Source organism: Perognathus longimembris, chromosome 1 (genome assembly GCF_023159225.1).
Source record: "Perognathus longimembris pacificus isolate PPM17 chromosome 1, ASM2315922v1, whole genome shotgun sequence".
NCBI lineage: Eukaryota > Metazoa > Chordata > Mammalia > Rodentia > Heteromyidae > Perognathus > Perognathus longimembris.
The window spans coordinates 12,477,955-12,494,480 of NC_063161.1; positions in this window are offsets into that span (position 1 = coordinate 12,477,955).

Genomic DNA, 16,526 nt, shown 5'->3' on the forward strand with positions numbered 1-16,526 from the left:
CCCTTTTCTGTAAACTGGAGAAAGGTTAGAAGCCAATGTAGGTAAAGCACTGTAATGTTGTGTGCTAATTTGACTGAGCCATAGGGGGCCCAGATATTTGGTTAATCATTATTCTGGGTAATAGAGATTCTTAATGAGAATAACATTTGACCTGGGAGACTGAGGAAAACAGTTTGCCATTCCTAATGAAAGTGAATCTCATCTAATCCATTCGAGGCCTAAATGGAACAAAACAAGAATAGGAAGTAATGTGTTCTCTCTGTCTGTCTTTCCACCTTGGAATCAATCAGTCTTCTGCTTTCAGGCTTAAAGTCAGATTGAAACCCACACGAATGGTTCTTCTGCCTCTCAGGCCTATAGTTTAAGACTGTTAACTATACCATCGGCTTTCTGGGTCTCCAACTTTCTGATGATAGATCTGGGACTTGGCTTCTCAATTATGAGAGAAAATTCTTTATATCTTCTATTGCTTGTGTTTCTCTAAGGAACTCTGATAGAATTGCCAAGCACATAGTAAACACTTCATAGTAGTGTGACAAATTCTTTTTTTTTTTTTTTTTTTTTGGCCAGTCCTGGGCCTTGGACTCAGGGCCTGAGCACTGTCCCTGGCTTCTTCCCGCTCAAGGCTAGCACTCTGCCACTTGAGCCACAGCGCCGCTTCTGGCTGTTTTCTGTATATGTGGTGCTGGGGAATCGAACCTAGGGCCTCGTGTATCCGAGGCAGGCACTCTTGCCACTAGGCTATATCCCCAGCCCCAACAAATTCTTAATAAATGATTAAAAGCCAGGCACTGGTGGCTCACACCTGTAATCCTAGCTGCTTAGGAGTCTGAGATCTGAGGATCACAGCTTAAAGGCAGCGAGGGAAGAAAATCCATGAGACTCTTATGTCCAATAAACTGCTCAGAAAAATCCAGAGGTGGTGCTGTGGCTCAAGTGGTAGAGCGCTAGCCTTGAGAAAAAGAACCTCAGGGACAGCATCCAAGCCCTGGAGATCACACCCCAGGACTGGTAATAAATAAATAAATAGTATATATCTTCCTGTGTTTTCACATACATTTATGAAATTGATGAATAAGGATGAAATCAGTGACTATAATGATCATTATTATATCAACAATCACTTTTTTAATGATACTGGAATTTGAACTCAGAGCCTGTGTTGTGCTAAGCAGGCACTTTACCACTTGAGTCCAGCTATCATTTATTAAGCTCCTACTTACCACTTCAGAAGCCCTCTCCACTGCCTCACTATTTCACCTCATTTCCACCCTCTGGTGAATGTCATCATCCGTGTTAGGACTAGTACAGCAGTCACTTATCCAGTCCGCTGATATCTGCTCTAACTCACCTATGGCAACCGGGGTATATTTCTTAATGGCAAATCAGATCTCATCACCTCCACACCTAAAACCTACCCTGGATCTCCCATCTAACAAGGTGATAAATTGAATTCAAATTTATCATCAACAACAGTGTTCACTATACCCACTGTGTTTTATAAACCCCCACTATCCCTTCCAGCAGGGTGAGCAAACTGAGGTTCAGAGGAATTTAAAAAATCTTTCAAAGGCAGTCCAGAGTTGGGATTCGAATGGAGTTCGACAACTTTTTCTCTTAATCAGAGTGACTGTAAGTGTCACACAAAGCACAAAGACCCTGCCAGGCCAGTGCTCCTGGCCCATTCCCAGGCAGGGAGGGATGCCAGAGTCCATGCTAACCTCTTGATTGCTTTGATCCTTGGAAACACTTTGCAGAGATAGGAGAAAGGAAATGGGGTGTTCTCTGGCCCATATCTACTGTTCTTTAGGGTAGCAATAAACTCAGCCTCCCTGAGAGCAATCCTGAAGTCTTCCTTGCCCACCCGGGGCCCTGTCTCAGCTCAACATTTCCGCTCTCTGCTTTGCATTCTTCCCCCAGTGTTAACATGAAGGGAATGCCTACACCATGGCAAACATCTGTCCGATAGTCTAATGACACAGCAGGAGGGACTGTGACACAGACACATCATGGATTCTATGTTTATATTTGTCCTGGCAGGCAGACTCACTTGGGAATTCAACTATTCCAGCCTCCAGTGGGTGATCTCTGCCCTTTCAATGAACATTAACCAGCAAATGTTTCAGGCTGATATTCTATCTTGTTCAATCCTGAATGTTACCAATAATTAATTCTACTCTCTGAATGGTCACGCAAGTGTACAATTTTACACTTAAACATCCTTAGATTCATGTATGTATACATATTATATGTTTACATATCTATGTAATTTCAGTTACTAGCTAGATGCTGACAACTCCCAAAGGAATACCCCATTCCAGACATTGCTCCTAAATTCCAGCTCCCTTTATTCAGCCACTCACTCAACAGTCCCACATGTGTGTTTCAGAATCACAAATTCAGCAAGCCTTAAACTTAGGATCTTCCAGTCTGTATACCCCTCCACACTCACAAAATGATAGCTACCATTCAAGTAGCTGCTCAAGCTAAAACACAGAAGCTCCCCATAACACCACCTCTCTCTCCATTACTCTGTTCATCTCCTAGATCAACCCACACACACATCCTGGCGATATGTTAGAATACATACTCATTAGATTTATTTGTGTCGATCTGCTCATTTATTTCTATTAACTGTAGGTAGTATGGGACCAGAGTAGTGGTGCATGCCCATAATCTCAACACTTGAGGGGAGGATGAGGCAGGAAGATCACAAGTTGGAAGCTAATCTGGGCTACATAATGAAATGCTGTCACCAGCAAATAAAATGGGAGGTACAATGGTAAACAAAACAGACATACTCCTTAGAAGTCACAGTCATAAACCACAACCATTATTTTGCTGAACAAATAAGTAATGTGCATAAAATGTGTCATGTGGGATAAAGACATTACATAGTTTCATTACTGTGCAAGTATATTTTGCGCTAGAAGTTGTCAGACAAGAGGTAATACAGTAACTAAGGGCACAGATTTTATAATTAGTATAATTAGGTTAAATCCTTTTCCCAATAGTTGATACTCATTTATTTCTTACTACATGTGTGCTATGCATACTAAGCACTATTCTAGCCAATGGAAATTCGAAATTCAGTGAAGAACAAGATTTTTATAATCACCAGACTCTTGAAACACTCCCCAGTGTTTAGGAAAGTCACCATTTTGGTAGAAAAGGAAATTTCTTCTTTTTACAGCAAACATGTGTTCACCTTTCTGACTCTCTTGCAGCTATGTTGCAGGCATGTAATGATTTCAGCAGCTTATCCTGCTAATAAGCTAAGCTTATTAGCTTAGCTAATAATAGCAACTAAATAATAACAGTAGCAGAAATGCTAAATTGATTTCAGTGCTGTGACTCAGGGTGTAATTTCATGCCTGGCTCATTAAAGTTCCCCAATATCCTTTTTGAAAGTAGTTTCTTGACACAGCTAAGCAGTATTGGGGTCTGTTATTTGTAACTAAGACTCCAAGGTGATAAGCCTGTCTTGAACCTTAGGCTCAGATATATTGGGTGAATGTCTCTGGGTGGATTATTTGAGTTCATTCAACCTCATCGTCACAATGAGAATTATTCAGTGCTTTAGTTTATAGGTATGTCAAAAAAGTTGGCATGGTTCCCTTCAGGGTTTTCCAACTTTCCTGCCTTAGTGCACTCTCACAGTATGGCCATCATTCTAAGAGTTCAAGATATGCAATTCCATTTGTCCCCTTTCTTGGCTCTTTCTACCTCTTTTCTATGTAAAATGCCATCTTGAGCCTCGACTGCGCTCTGTTCCTTTGATACTTCATTTTACAATTTATTATCTATCTATACTGTTATATTTGATCCTCACAATCACCTTGAAAGAGACATGTAGGACAATTGTCTTCATTCTTGTTTCCCAGAAGAAGAAACAAAGTCAAAGTGACTGAGTACAAGTTGCAACCTCTGTTTTTATTCCATCCAAGTTTTAGGATAAACATGGCATTTTAATTAAGTCTTCTGTGGCCTGGACTGAAAATTATGTTTAAAAAACAATAGGCCAAAGAGGACTGTCCCTATTCTCTGGTACCTAGGACCAAGGAATACAACATAAGAAAACTCACTGAAGTTGGGTGTTTCACCTAGCTAGCACTATGACTGCTGGACAGGTGATACAACAAAATCAAGAAAAGTCAGGTTCTATATGAAGTGACAGCAACGTTCAGTGCCAGAAGCCTGGGGGGCCCTGCTGGTGGTTGAATGGGGGTATGGTAGAACATGGTAGCAAGTACTTCCTGCTGAGAGATAACTTTGACTGTGGCTTGCATATACACATTTTCTAAGTTTAGTTCTTCAGTGTTCCATCCACTTTAAAAGGTGCTCAATCTCTTTCAATGCATGCATTTTCTTGTTGAAAATATGTTGTTTGCATCCAATAGTCCTGAGTAACACCCCCATGGAACTATGCACCTGACATACTGAGATGTTGTTGTCTCTGATACATGAAATTCCAAGTAGGATTTATGGCAAGACTGGCCTGACTTGGGCTCTATCCAAGCTCCCCAGTCTGTAAGAACAAAGATGCCTTGAGTGGCTGATAGGGTGGACTCATAGCAAAGATCACAATGACCTGGGGCCAACTGGGTTTCCTGTGTCCTCTGTCCACACAGTAAATTAAATGGCCACATATAGTCAGCCTGAACACGCAAGCAATTCATTACAGATCTTGGCCAGCCCAGTAGGAGAATGCCTGGAAGGACCCTGTGAGAAGATATTTTCAAAATGTCCCTAATGAGCATCTACCACCCAGAAGAAACAGCCATAGACTCCAGGCAAAAGAAAGGCAGATTTATTAGAAAACGTCGTGGAGACTGTTTTAGAGTCTTGGAGAAGTCCTGCTGTTTATCAAAAGGAAGGGAAAGGCACATTAAACTCCGCAATTAGGCTGCCATGGAATCTTCCCAAGCCCTTCAAATCTCCTTCCCCTGGGGCTTGCATGCATTGAATTGCTTGCTTTTCCATGTCATCTTCAAGTTGTTTATTTTGCAGATGAGGAAACTGACACGCAAAGCAAAGTGGTGAAGAGACTTGCTCAGGGACACAACAGGTATGAAGTGGCAGATCTGGGACTTGAGCCCAGGTCTACCTGGCTCCAAAAGTCATATTCTTTCTACTAAGCCAGGAACTGTTTCCCTTCCCAAGGCAATTGTCAAGAGTGTTTTGCCAAGAAGTGCTAACAACCGATGTCTCTGACAGTGGAATGAAGAGGAAGTCTCTCAGTGGCCCGGGTGACAAGTGGGAGTGGCTGCCATGAGATATGGGTGTGTAGGGATGGGATGGGCCATCAGAGCGACAGAGTGATTTCTGACTTGGTTGTTTTTCTCAGGAAGTTCTGCTGGGGTGATTATTCCAGGAAGGGCAAAGAAGAAGAGAGAGGAGTAGGGGGAAAGGGACAGAGGAAGGCTAGGGAGAAGAGGGAGGAGGTAGAAAAGAGGGGAGGGCAGGCTTTGCCTTTATTTGTACCCCCCACCCCTCTCCTGAATGGAGTTCACAGGAGCCAACTCCAAAAGAGTAGCTCCTCTCTGAAAGCAGCAATGCCCTTCAACAAGCCCCTCAAGACGCCAGGTCCACTCCCCAGCCTAAGATGACACTGCTGTTCAGTGCTGTCCTGGACAATCCCCTTCATTATTCATTTCTTCACTGAATAAGAACCTTCTGGGGACTATATTAAGTAACGCAGCTATGTTTCATTTGATATTGGAAACAGGAAATGGAGTCACTTCTCCACCTTCAACAGGATGTCCTTGAAGATGATTTAATTAATGTGCTGTTTGCTTTATTCTACAACCTTCTAAGGGCACAGCCTGTTCTACTCACCTGTAGCCCCAAGAGACATTCAAAACAAGATAAAGTTGGATGAGAAAAGCAGCCAGCTGAAGAGAGGTGGCTTAGCCCTGCCAGGAGACCCACCTCCCTAAAAGAAGACTGGAGTTGGCTATGACAAAAAAACATGAGGGAATATTCAGAGAGGACAAGTTGGCCCCTGTGAAGATCTCCTTCGGTGAGGGGGAATCCCCCCCCCCCCCCCAAACACGCTTGGCCTCCTGTGCCATCTCTGCCCTGACAGTGAGTTGTTAACTGGCTGATAAATGGAGCTAATTGTTCCATTTCTTCAGGGAGTGTCCCCTTGAGGAGGGGACTCTGCTTCTCTCCCTCCCCTCCTTTCCTTGGGAAAGTGTGAGGCTTGATAGATTCCGTGTTTCCTTCCGGGTGATTATGTGTAAGGCCAGTCCCAAAGATCACATTATAGTCTCATTCACCTTATTCTTTTACTCGGTTCAGAATCTGGACAGAAATAAGACACTGACTGTACCCTCCCCCCAAAAAATGTAATTAGCAAAAGACTGCTGTTATGATTACAATTATTATTATTATCCTCGTCATTAAATCATCATCATTGCCCTTCAGAGGCAAACTCATTGCCATAAAAATCTACATTTCCATCTCTTTGGCTTATTCAGAGCTGTCCCAATATTACTGTGAGTGGCCTCAAGAGAAGCACCCGTCCTCTGACTGCCATCTTTTCCTACTTCTGACCCCTAAGCCCCCATCCATCATTCCACACCCACATAGCTTCCTGAATTCTCAGCTTGCGAACTGGACCTTCAGAAGCAGCAGGCAGAGGTCACTCACAACACAAAGGAAAGCTGTCATAAATAATGGCACAACCCTCATTGTCCCTCTGACTTGGGCCAGGGCTTTGTTAGGTCACCCTTGCAACAAAAAGCCTGCCAAGTGTCTTCTGGGAGGGAGGGCCTCACCCATGAGCCTGCTCAGTCCCTGGAGGACCTGCAAACATTTCCATGTGTTGAACTAAGGGACTTGAGGAACAATATGACATCCCAGGGCATGTGGAATTATGTGTCTGTGTGCACACGGAAGAGTATGCATCTGTATCGTCTGTGTCCATGAATGTGGCAGACCCAGTGTGACTCAGTTTCCAACTAAGAGTCCACTGTTAGGTTTCATGAATTACCAAGGAACTGGAGAGGGGAAAAAAGATTGTTGCAAAATGTCTGACACAAGGTGCTTGAAGGAACAATCTAGTGACGATGGGTAGGGGGTGAGAGGGACTTGAAGGTGTGTTTGCTTAACACTTTACTATATATTCAGGAAAAAAGTGGTTGTACAAGCTACCTGGAAGTCTTCAAGGAGATCATAGGGCAACCTAAAGTTCCCTAGTACTAGGCTGTCCTTTGGCACTGTCACAGCCTGGGAGATACTTCCCCAACGCCATTGTCTGCCATCACTCATAAGGTCTGCCTGTGTATGTCACAGCCCCCATTCTCCTGCTGGATCCTCTGAATTTGGTGTCTCTCTCTGTACTTTCTCACTTTTCTCAATAGCAAACATGGTGGGGGGGGTTCACACCATTCATATAGAACTAAAGGACCAGTGAGATTTTTTTCAAGGTCTTAAGTCACCCCTACACTCTAGCACCCAGCATAGCCAGGCACATGGAAAGAGCTCAGGAGATTTCAGAGTAGAAATATTTTATTTTCTAGAGCAGGCAGCTCCTGTTATAATTGCCTTCACATCCTAGACTCTCCCCAGGGGGTTCACAGTAAGTCACTAGCTATGTAGCTCCTGTAGAAAGCCTAGTCAGTTGAACTATACATGCTTTTAGTTGGGAAAGAGAACTTCCCAAGGTTCTTCCTACATCTCCACCCTAGCTGAGAACCAAGGGTGGGGTGGGAGAAATGGTGCTACCTACAAAGCTTTCCAAGTATTCCCTAAAAGCAATCCCTCCTCTATGGTTCCATCAAATCTCCACTTAAAGAGGTGACATCTCATTTCACCCCTGGCTTGGTTGAGAACCATTAAATCCCAAAGTAAGAGATGAAATGTGTCTGTATGAAAAGGGCACACTGTGGACTAGATCCACTACACTGTCCAGGGTCTCTTTACTTTTGCTTCAGGCAAACTGACAAAGAAGCAGCTAGGAATGTGGCCTAGTGGTAAAAGTGCTCGCCTTGTATACATGAAGCCCTGGGTTTGATTCCTCAGCACCACAAAACAGAAAAAGCCAGAAGTGGCTCTGTGGCTCAAGTGGTAGAGTGCTAGCCATAAGCAAAAAGAAGCTCAGGCCCTGAGTTCAAGCCCCAGGACTGGCAAAAAATAAAAAAAAAAAAAGAGAGAAGAAGCAAACCCTTTTGGTCTGGAATGGAAGGAAGAACCTTCATGCCTATACCAGGGGTCTGGCAATGGCAATGATTATTTCCACAGCCACAGAGACATGAAAGAGGACGAACAACTCAGATCAAGATAAAAAGGGCTCCCTCAAGCCAGTGACCACTAAGCTACAAGCATGAAGGTCCCATATGAGTTAGTTACAACTTGGGTGAGGTTAGATTGAAAAGTTCCTTATAGCAGAAGTAGCATGGAAAAGTGCAAGAAAAAGCATGGCCCATTTGGGAAGGGGAGGCAGGGTAGAGATGTCATTCATTAGGTTCAAAGCACAGAATATAAGAGAGAAGGTAAAAGATGAGACGTGTTTTTCAAGTTCTTACCCATGGGCAATGAGAAATCATTGAAGAACGTTCACAGGCAACCGCTTGACTAAATATACATTTCAAGATACTAACCTGGCAGCAACGTGGAAGACAGAGATGGTGAATGGGGGTGGGGGTGGGGGAATTGGAGGTTGGGATCTGTTGTGCCAGAGGTGGAGGTGAGGTTGTTGTATCTTAGGCCAGAGTGGGAGAAGATGGGTGAGAGAGAAAGTGAAGGCTCTAGAATGTACTTCAGATGTAGAACTGATAGAACTTGGTGAATGGTGAGGAGTGAGGTTGGCAGAGAAATGTCAGAGCCAATTCCCAACTTAAAACTCTGGTGATGGCCTTGTCATGTTGAGGGCAGGAACTGTGAACTTGCGCAGGCTGTGCTGGCAGAGTACGCCAAATAAGCATTCCCAGTAGATGAGCGGTGCACCTTACCAGCTCTGCTCCAGCTTTAGTATAGCTGCCCATGAGCCAGGCACCGGTGGCTCATGCCTGTCATCCTAGCTACTCAGGAGGCTGAGATCTGAGGATCCTGGTTCAAAGCCAGCCCAGGTAAGAAAGTCTGTGAGACTCTTAACTCCAAGCATAAAAGCTAAGGGAGCATTCCCGGGGCCCTGAGTTCAAGCCCTTTGACCGACCAATACATACATACATATATATATATATGAAATATAATATATTATATATAGAGAGAGAGTTGTCCCCAGATAGATAAACAGGCAGGGTGTGTGTGTGTGTGTGTGTGTGTGTGTGTGTGTGTGTGTGTGTGTATGTGTGTGTGTGTGTGTGTGTGTGTGTGCAATGTGAATGCACATTGGCTTTGCATGGAGGCACTAGAAAACCCCATTCAGGCTTTCTGGTGCTGTACCCTTATAAAGCTTGTAATAGCAGCAGGCAGAAAAAGTAGCAGGGGACAGGGGCAAGCATACTTACTCAAATATCTCTAGAACATCATTAGAATAGCTTTGCTTCCCCTCAGTGTTTGTCCTTGGGATTTGAGATCCTGAGAAGCTAAGAAATGTGAAGGGGTGAAGGGTGAGGGCCACATTCCTGTATCTTATTCTCAGTTCCTGCCCTATTCACCTTGATAAGCCTAACACTGGCCCCGGGCCAGCACCAGCCCACTTGGGGAAGGAGCAGTGAGAAGGGAAAGCCTGGGCAGCGAGGGCTCCCTCATCTGTTACCCTCCATCCTGAAAGAGCTTCCTACTCAGGCTGGTGCACACGGAGTCCCTCTCACACACTTGCAGAGAATGTTTTCTGACTACAAGCGCCCCAGCATCTGCCTCCACGCAGAATTCTGAGGAAGCCCCCAAACACGCATTCCTTGAATCCATTCCAAGAGCTTAGGGAAACTGATACTTGGTCCAACCCCCTTCAGGGCAGAGAGCTGAGAGAAAAAAAGTGTAAAGGAGCACTGGATTAGGAGCAAGTTGCACAAAGCCCAGGACACTCATCGCTCTGTGCCTGGGTGAGCACAGCCTGGTGGAGATGCATAGTACCGGAAGCCCAGCTGGAGAGCCAAGAAACCATGACGCTATCCTGAATATTGCACCGGCCTGTGTTGTTCCCTGCACACATCACAGAAACACAAGTCTAGCATCTCCAGGTCCAGCACACTGGTTTCCTTTTACAGGTCCCAGACACCAGCAGTTCTGTGCTATAAGCACCATAGCATTTCCCAACACCTGAATATACTTACTTGTAATAAGAAGAACACCCCCCCCCCGCAAAGAAAAGACAAATATGAAAACTAGAAGGCTCAGGCTTGACAAAGGGGCTGAAGAACCACCCAATGAAGAGGTTTCCCAAGACACAAAAATGCTCCTCTCTCTACCACATGATGGTAAACCCTGCCAGACCCTGAGCTTGCAGGGCTCACCCCAACCCCTCCCATAGTTTAACAACAGTCCTCGGGTGTAGCCTGCCAGCTCCACACCCGGCTCCCCAACTCTCACCACCAGGGCTCCTTAATGACAAGCCCAAACATCCTGGGCCTCTTCCCCAGCCAGCAGGCTGCATTGTTGACATGAGTCTCCGCACCACTCGATGACATGATTGCAGGAGAAACAAAGGAAGAGCATTCGTAATAAATCCTGATCCCAAAATAAAAGAGACATCATTAAAAAGTTGGGTTTCTCCCAACGGCCTTGGCAGGAAGAAGCAAAAGGAAGATGTTTGCTTGATGGTTTTGCCATCTTTAATTAGCTCGTTCTCATCACTGCTAGGAACTGAACTGTGTCTCCCTCATCCCCCCAACCCCCACCCCCAATTCATTTGTTGAAACTCCATTTCCCCCTCCCCTGTGTGATGGCATTTGGTGGTGAGGCCTTCGGGAGACAATTAGATCCTGATAGTAGAATGAGATTGGTACCCTTAATTAGAGACACAAGAAAGATGACCTCTTTGTCTACCACACAAGGACATAAAGAGAAGATGACATCAACACATCAGTGAGGCCTTACCAGACATTGAACCACTGCCATCTTGAACTTTGGGCTTCCGACTCCAGAGCAATGAGAAACAAGCACCCATCTAGGGTATTCTATTACAACAGCCCAAAGAGATTCACCCAACTCAAGCCTATTCTGCCATCATGGCCTTCGTATTAGCCCTGCCTGCCCCCCCAGACTCCTAACAGCCACCTCATCTTCAAGATCCAAAGGCTATAGAAGTTTGAAGCAAGTTGTAGGGGAATTGAATAATGATGTCAATTGGAGAGGGAAAGGCTAAAGCAAAGATGGTGTATATCTTCAAGGGACCAGTAGACAGTATCTCAGCTCACTAACTGGCACAGAGTACTTGCTCAATAATTACTTGTTGAAAAACCGCAAAGAACCAATAGCCCCCTCATCAAGTGGACTAAAGACTTACAAAGAGACTTCTCTGATGAGGAAATGAGAATGGCCAAGAGACATATGAAAAAATGCTCTACATCACTGGCCATAAAAGAAATGCAAATCAAAACAACATTGAGATTCCATCTCACCCCAGTAAGAATGTCATATATCAAGAAAACTAACAATAACAATTGTTGGAGGGGATGTGGCCAAAAGGGAACCCTACTTCATTGTTGGTGGGAATGTAAACTGGTTCAGCCACTCTGGCAAGCAGTATGGAGATACCTCAGAAAGCTAAATATAGAACTCCCCTATGACCCAGCAGCCCCACTTTTGGGTATCTATCCAAAAGACCACAAACAAAATCACAGTAATGCCACCAGCACAACAATGTTCATTGCAGCACAATTTGTCATAGCGAGAATCTGGAACCAGCCCAGATGCCCCTCAGTAGACAAATGGGTCAGGAAAATGTGGTACATATACACAATGGAATTTTATGCCTCTATCAGAAAGAATGACATTGCCCAATTTGTAAGGAAATGGAAGGACTTGGAAAAAATTATACTAAGTGAAGTGAGCCAGACCCAAAGAAACATGGACTCTATGGTCTCCCTTATTGGGAATAATTAGTACAGGTTTAGGCAAGTCATAGCAGAGCATCACAAGGCCCAATAGCTATACCCTTATGAACACATAAGATGATGCTAAGTGAAGTGAACTCCATGTTATGGAAACAGTTGTAACTACTTTCAACGTCCTATGTGTATCTGTAGCTTCTATTATTGATGATGTTCTTGTATCACCTTCCTGTGGTTGTACCTACACTATCTCTGTAATCTTATCTGAGTATATTGGAAACCGTGTATACTGGTATTGGAAGTAGGAAATTGAAAGGGAATACCAAATTTGAGAGACACAGGGTAAAAGAAGACAAACAACTACAAAAGCAATACTTGCAAAACTGTTTGGTGTAAGTGAACTGAACACCTCCGTGTGGGGGGGGGGAGGGAAAGGGGGAGGAAGGAGGGGGGTATGAGGGACAAGGTAACAAACTGTACAAGAAATGTATCCAGTGCCTAACGTGTGAAACTGTAACCTTTCTGTACATCAGTTTGATAATAAAAATTTGAAAAAAAATAATAATTACTTGTTGAATGCATAAGCAAATAAATCTCTGGAAGCCCTGAGGAAGATTTTTCAGATCTGCCAAAAGTAAAAGTGAGACTTGAGAAACCAAACAACCTATACAAAGTAGAAGTGACGAAGACCTTGAACATAGATAGGACATTGTAGGCACAAAGCAGGCAGTTCTCAATATTCCTGGGACCAGACCAATCACATCATCTTCTTTTCTCCAAGTGTTCAGAAGAACATTGAGAGCTTGTCTCGTTTAGATGACACTTCAAATAGCTCCTCCTTGATATTTGCAGTGATGGGAATCTATGACTTCTTTGTCCCACCATTACCACACAAGAGTAATAAAGATGTGTTATTTACTACATTTTGTTGCAATTAGTCTTTAGCATCTTCTTAGACCCTCACCCCTTTGTCCTGTAAAGATATTGTGTATATATCAAAATCTCCTGTTCAAAAGCCTTCACAAGCCAGGTGCAGGTGGCTCATGCCTGTCATCCTAGCCACTCAGGAGGTTAAGATCTGAGAGGATCGAGGTTCCAAGCCAATCCAAGGCAGGAAAGTCCCTGAGACTCTTATCTCAGTTGACCATAAGAAAACTAGAAGTGGTACTGTGGATCAAAATGATAGAGTGCTAGCCTTGAACAAAGGGGCTCAGGGACAGTGTCCAGGCCAGAGTTCAAACCCCATGACCAAAATGTTTGAGCTCACTAATGTTCCTTACATGAATGAATAAATGGATGACAAATAGTTAATTCCTTAGAAAAGTAAAGTCAAAACTCAACAACATGAAACTCCAAGAAGAAGGTATGAAAAAGGGGTGGGGGTGGAATCAAGGGGAATGAAGTGGACAAATGAAGAGAAGAAGAGGGAGAGAATGCAGTCAATAATCCAATGTATATCCTACAAAATTAGAAAAAGTGAGGGAAGGAGGGAAAATGTTGAAAGGGGTGGCATTGATCAAGATATATTGTAGGGGGAGGGGGAGGGGGAAATGAGGGACGAGGTAACAAACAGTACAAGAAATGTATCCAATGCCTAACGTATGAAACTGTAACCTCTCTGTACATCAGTTTGATAATAAAAATTTTAAAAAAGATGTATTGTATTCATAAACTGCTTTGTTAAATAGCAACTCCTTTGTAGCACTACTTAAAGACAATTAAAGAAATCTCTTGGAAAAAATAGGGGGCATGAATTTGTACAACATGTTACATTTCAAAAATACTTTTATGTATATTGTCTTGTGTAATCTTCATATGACTTGAATTATTATTATTGTTGCTATTATTGAAAGGATATGTCCTAGCCATCCCAGGGGACCATGTAGAGATAGTCACGGACAGGATAAGAAGGTTTATAAAGAGGTTTATCAGTGGGGACATATCTCCCACGGGAGAGGGAGCAGCATGGCATCCGGATTCTGCACCTTACTCAGGTGGCAGCTTCTCTGGGGCTAAAGGGGAAGTAGGTAGGTCTTCATGGTGAGTGGGAGTGGCCCATTATAGTTCTAGGGCAAGGAGTTTAGGTATTGGTGGATCTGGGGACTAATGGGAGGAGCTAAGGACCTAAGGCAGGGGAAATGCTAACAATTGTTACTATTAAAAACATCAAATACCAAAAAAAAAGAAAAAGAAAAATCCTCTTGGAGAAATTTTCCTAAGAGGCCAAAGCCCTGAGTGGTACTTTGAGATTCATGAAGCAGGCAAAACTTATAAGCACAGAACACTGACCTAGAAAACATTTTAGAAAGCACAGCATTTCTACCGTAAGCAAAAGATGCATCCTTCGTCCCAGTGAAAAGAAGGGAAAACAGAGGAAAACAGCGAAGGACTTACAACAGGTTAGCATGAGCCAATGTGGCCGGATTTCTGACAAATAGTTGATGGGCAGCACAATGCTGAAGTCCATCTGAAGTCACTAGGGGCCCCCTGCTTCCACCCCCACCCCCTCCCCACATCTCTCTTTCCCTTGTCAAAGCCAAAACCAGAATCAAAAGAAAACCAGTACACCAGCCACTTGAGTCAATGCCCCTAACTTATTGCTGCTCTTTTTTCTGTGTCAAAGTCTCAGAAAGGAGCCAGCTCCGTGTTGGGTTGGCATGATACTATAGGACAGAGTCAAGAGACAAGCAAGATGGAGCCCAAATCTGATTTTCAGAGGATGTATATGGGCAGTGGAAAGAGAGACAGGAGGCCCAAACCTCTTTTTCCAGTCTCTCCTCACCTCTGTGCTCTACTCTGCAAAGAACCTGAGACTCAGAGGTCACGCAAGTAGCGGCTGGTAGAAAGAAAACCAAACTAAATACTTGGCATGTCTTGTATCTTGATGTTACTTGGCGAGAATTATGATCCACAGGGTTGAGAATGAGTGGTAGCTATTTGGGGGTAGCCGATGTTTCTTTTGTGAGGCATAGGTTCAGACTATAGGTCTTTCTCTGTGTAGATATAATCTCAGCTTATCTAACTATTATCTCCAGATCCTGGAAAACAGAAGTAAAATTCTGAACCCATGGTCCCTCTGCTAAAGGGAATGAATAATCAGAGTGTTGCAAGATCAGCACTAAACTCAGAGAGACAGGGAGCAGGGGATGATGGGAAGCTTGTCAAAGCTGTCTCCCCCAATGAGACTAGAGAACAGCCAGTTGGAGCCAATGCGGTCAGTGGAGGCCCACACTCTGTCTGTCAGAGGCCTTCAAACCTGCAGGCCTTATCAGGAACAGGCCTGCACAAGGGCAGGCCCATGCAGACGGGTGGAGTGCTGACCTGCCTAGTCTCCCCGTCCTCTCAACACTACAGACTTATGCCCACAGCACACAAGCCATACTCAACAAGGGGTAAGCCACCACAATCTTAACCAGGAAGACACTTTCTTACCAAAACCACCACCCCAAAAAAAAATCAAGTGAAGTGAGCCAGTCCCAGAGAAACATAGGTTGCACAGCTTCCCTCATTTGTGGGAGCTAGAATGTGCCTATAAATCTACAAGTAAACACACTGGGTGGTAAACAAGGGGTTATGAGTGAATTAAGTGTACAAAAGACTCCGTGGAGGGCACACATAGTGTACCTCATAGTATAAAAAGAATAAGTCAAAGCCCAGCAAAATAAGTACCAGGAAATGGGTGCTTGCAAGAAGGGGGGGGGCAGTGGGGCCAGGGGGAGAGAGGCAAAAGAATGAAGGGGGGTAGGGGGAAGAGTACAGGCAAGATTTCATTTCATTGTATATATCACAAAACTGAGAAATACAGGGAAGGGGTGGGGGAAAGGGGTGAAGATATTGGAGTGGTGGCACGGATCAAGATGCATTACGCATATAAACTGTTTTGTTAAATGGCAAAAAAAAAAACCCTCAACATATAACCTAAAATTAAGATAAGTGAGGGAAGGGGTGGGTTGAGAGGGAGGTATGAGAATGTTGAAAGGGGTAACATTGGTCAAGATGCACTGTGTTCATAAACTGCTTCAGTGAATAGCAACTCCTCTGGGCAACTACTTCAAGCTAATAAAAATATCCAAGAAAATTAAGCAGTCATTGCCTGCCTGGCTAGCTCTAAACCCCCTTCCGTGGCCTATTTTCCCCCTCCATGTGTTCCCCTTTCGCTCTCACGCATAGCCTCTGGCCAGTAGGAAGTAATGCGGGAGCGAGGGCCATGGGTAAGCTCTGGACAGGGAGTGGCCTCGAGAATGCTCTCCCCCTCCCCCTATACTCACCAAGGAGGCCAGGTACGCGTGGACATCTTGGAGTAAGCTTCAGGAGCTTCCCAAGGTTTTATTCAGGGGAGGGGTTTATATAACAGTAATGGTGGCAGGAAGAGGAGGGACTAACTGGGTATTAACGATTGGCTAATGAACTGTCCATCATGGTGATGTCATGGAACGTCCCACAGAGACGGAGATCATAGTCCCCCCAGGACCAGTCCCTTGGGCGCCTGATGGCACCACGTGCTCGCAGACGAAAGGCAGGGCTGGCTTAGCTCCCTCTTCCGGGGGAGGTTCCAGACCCTGGGAGAAGGTAGGAGTGGCTAAC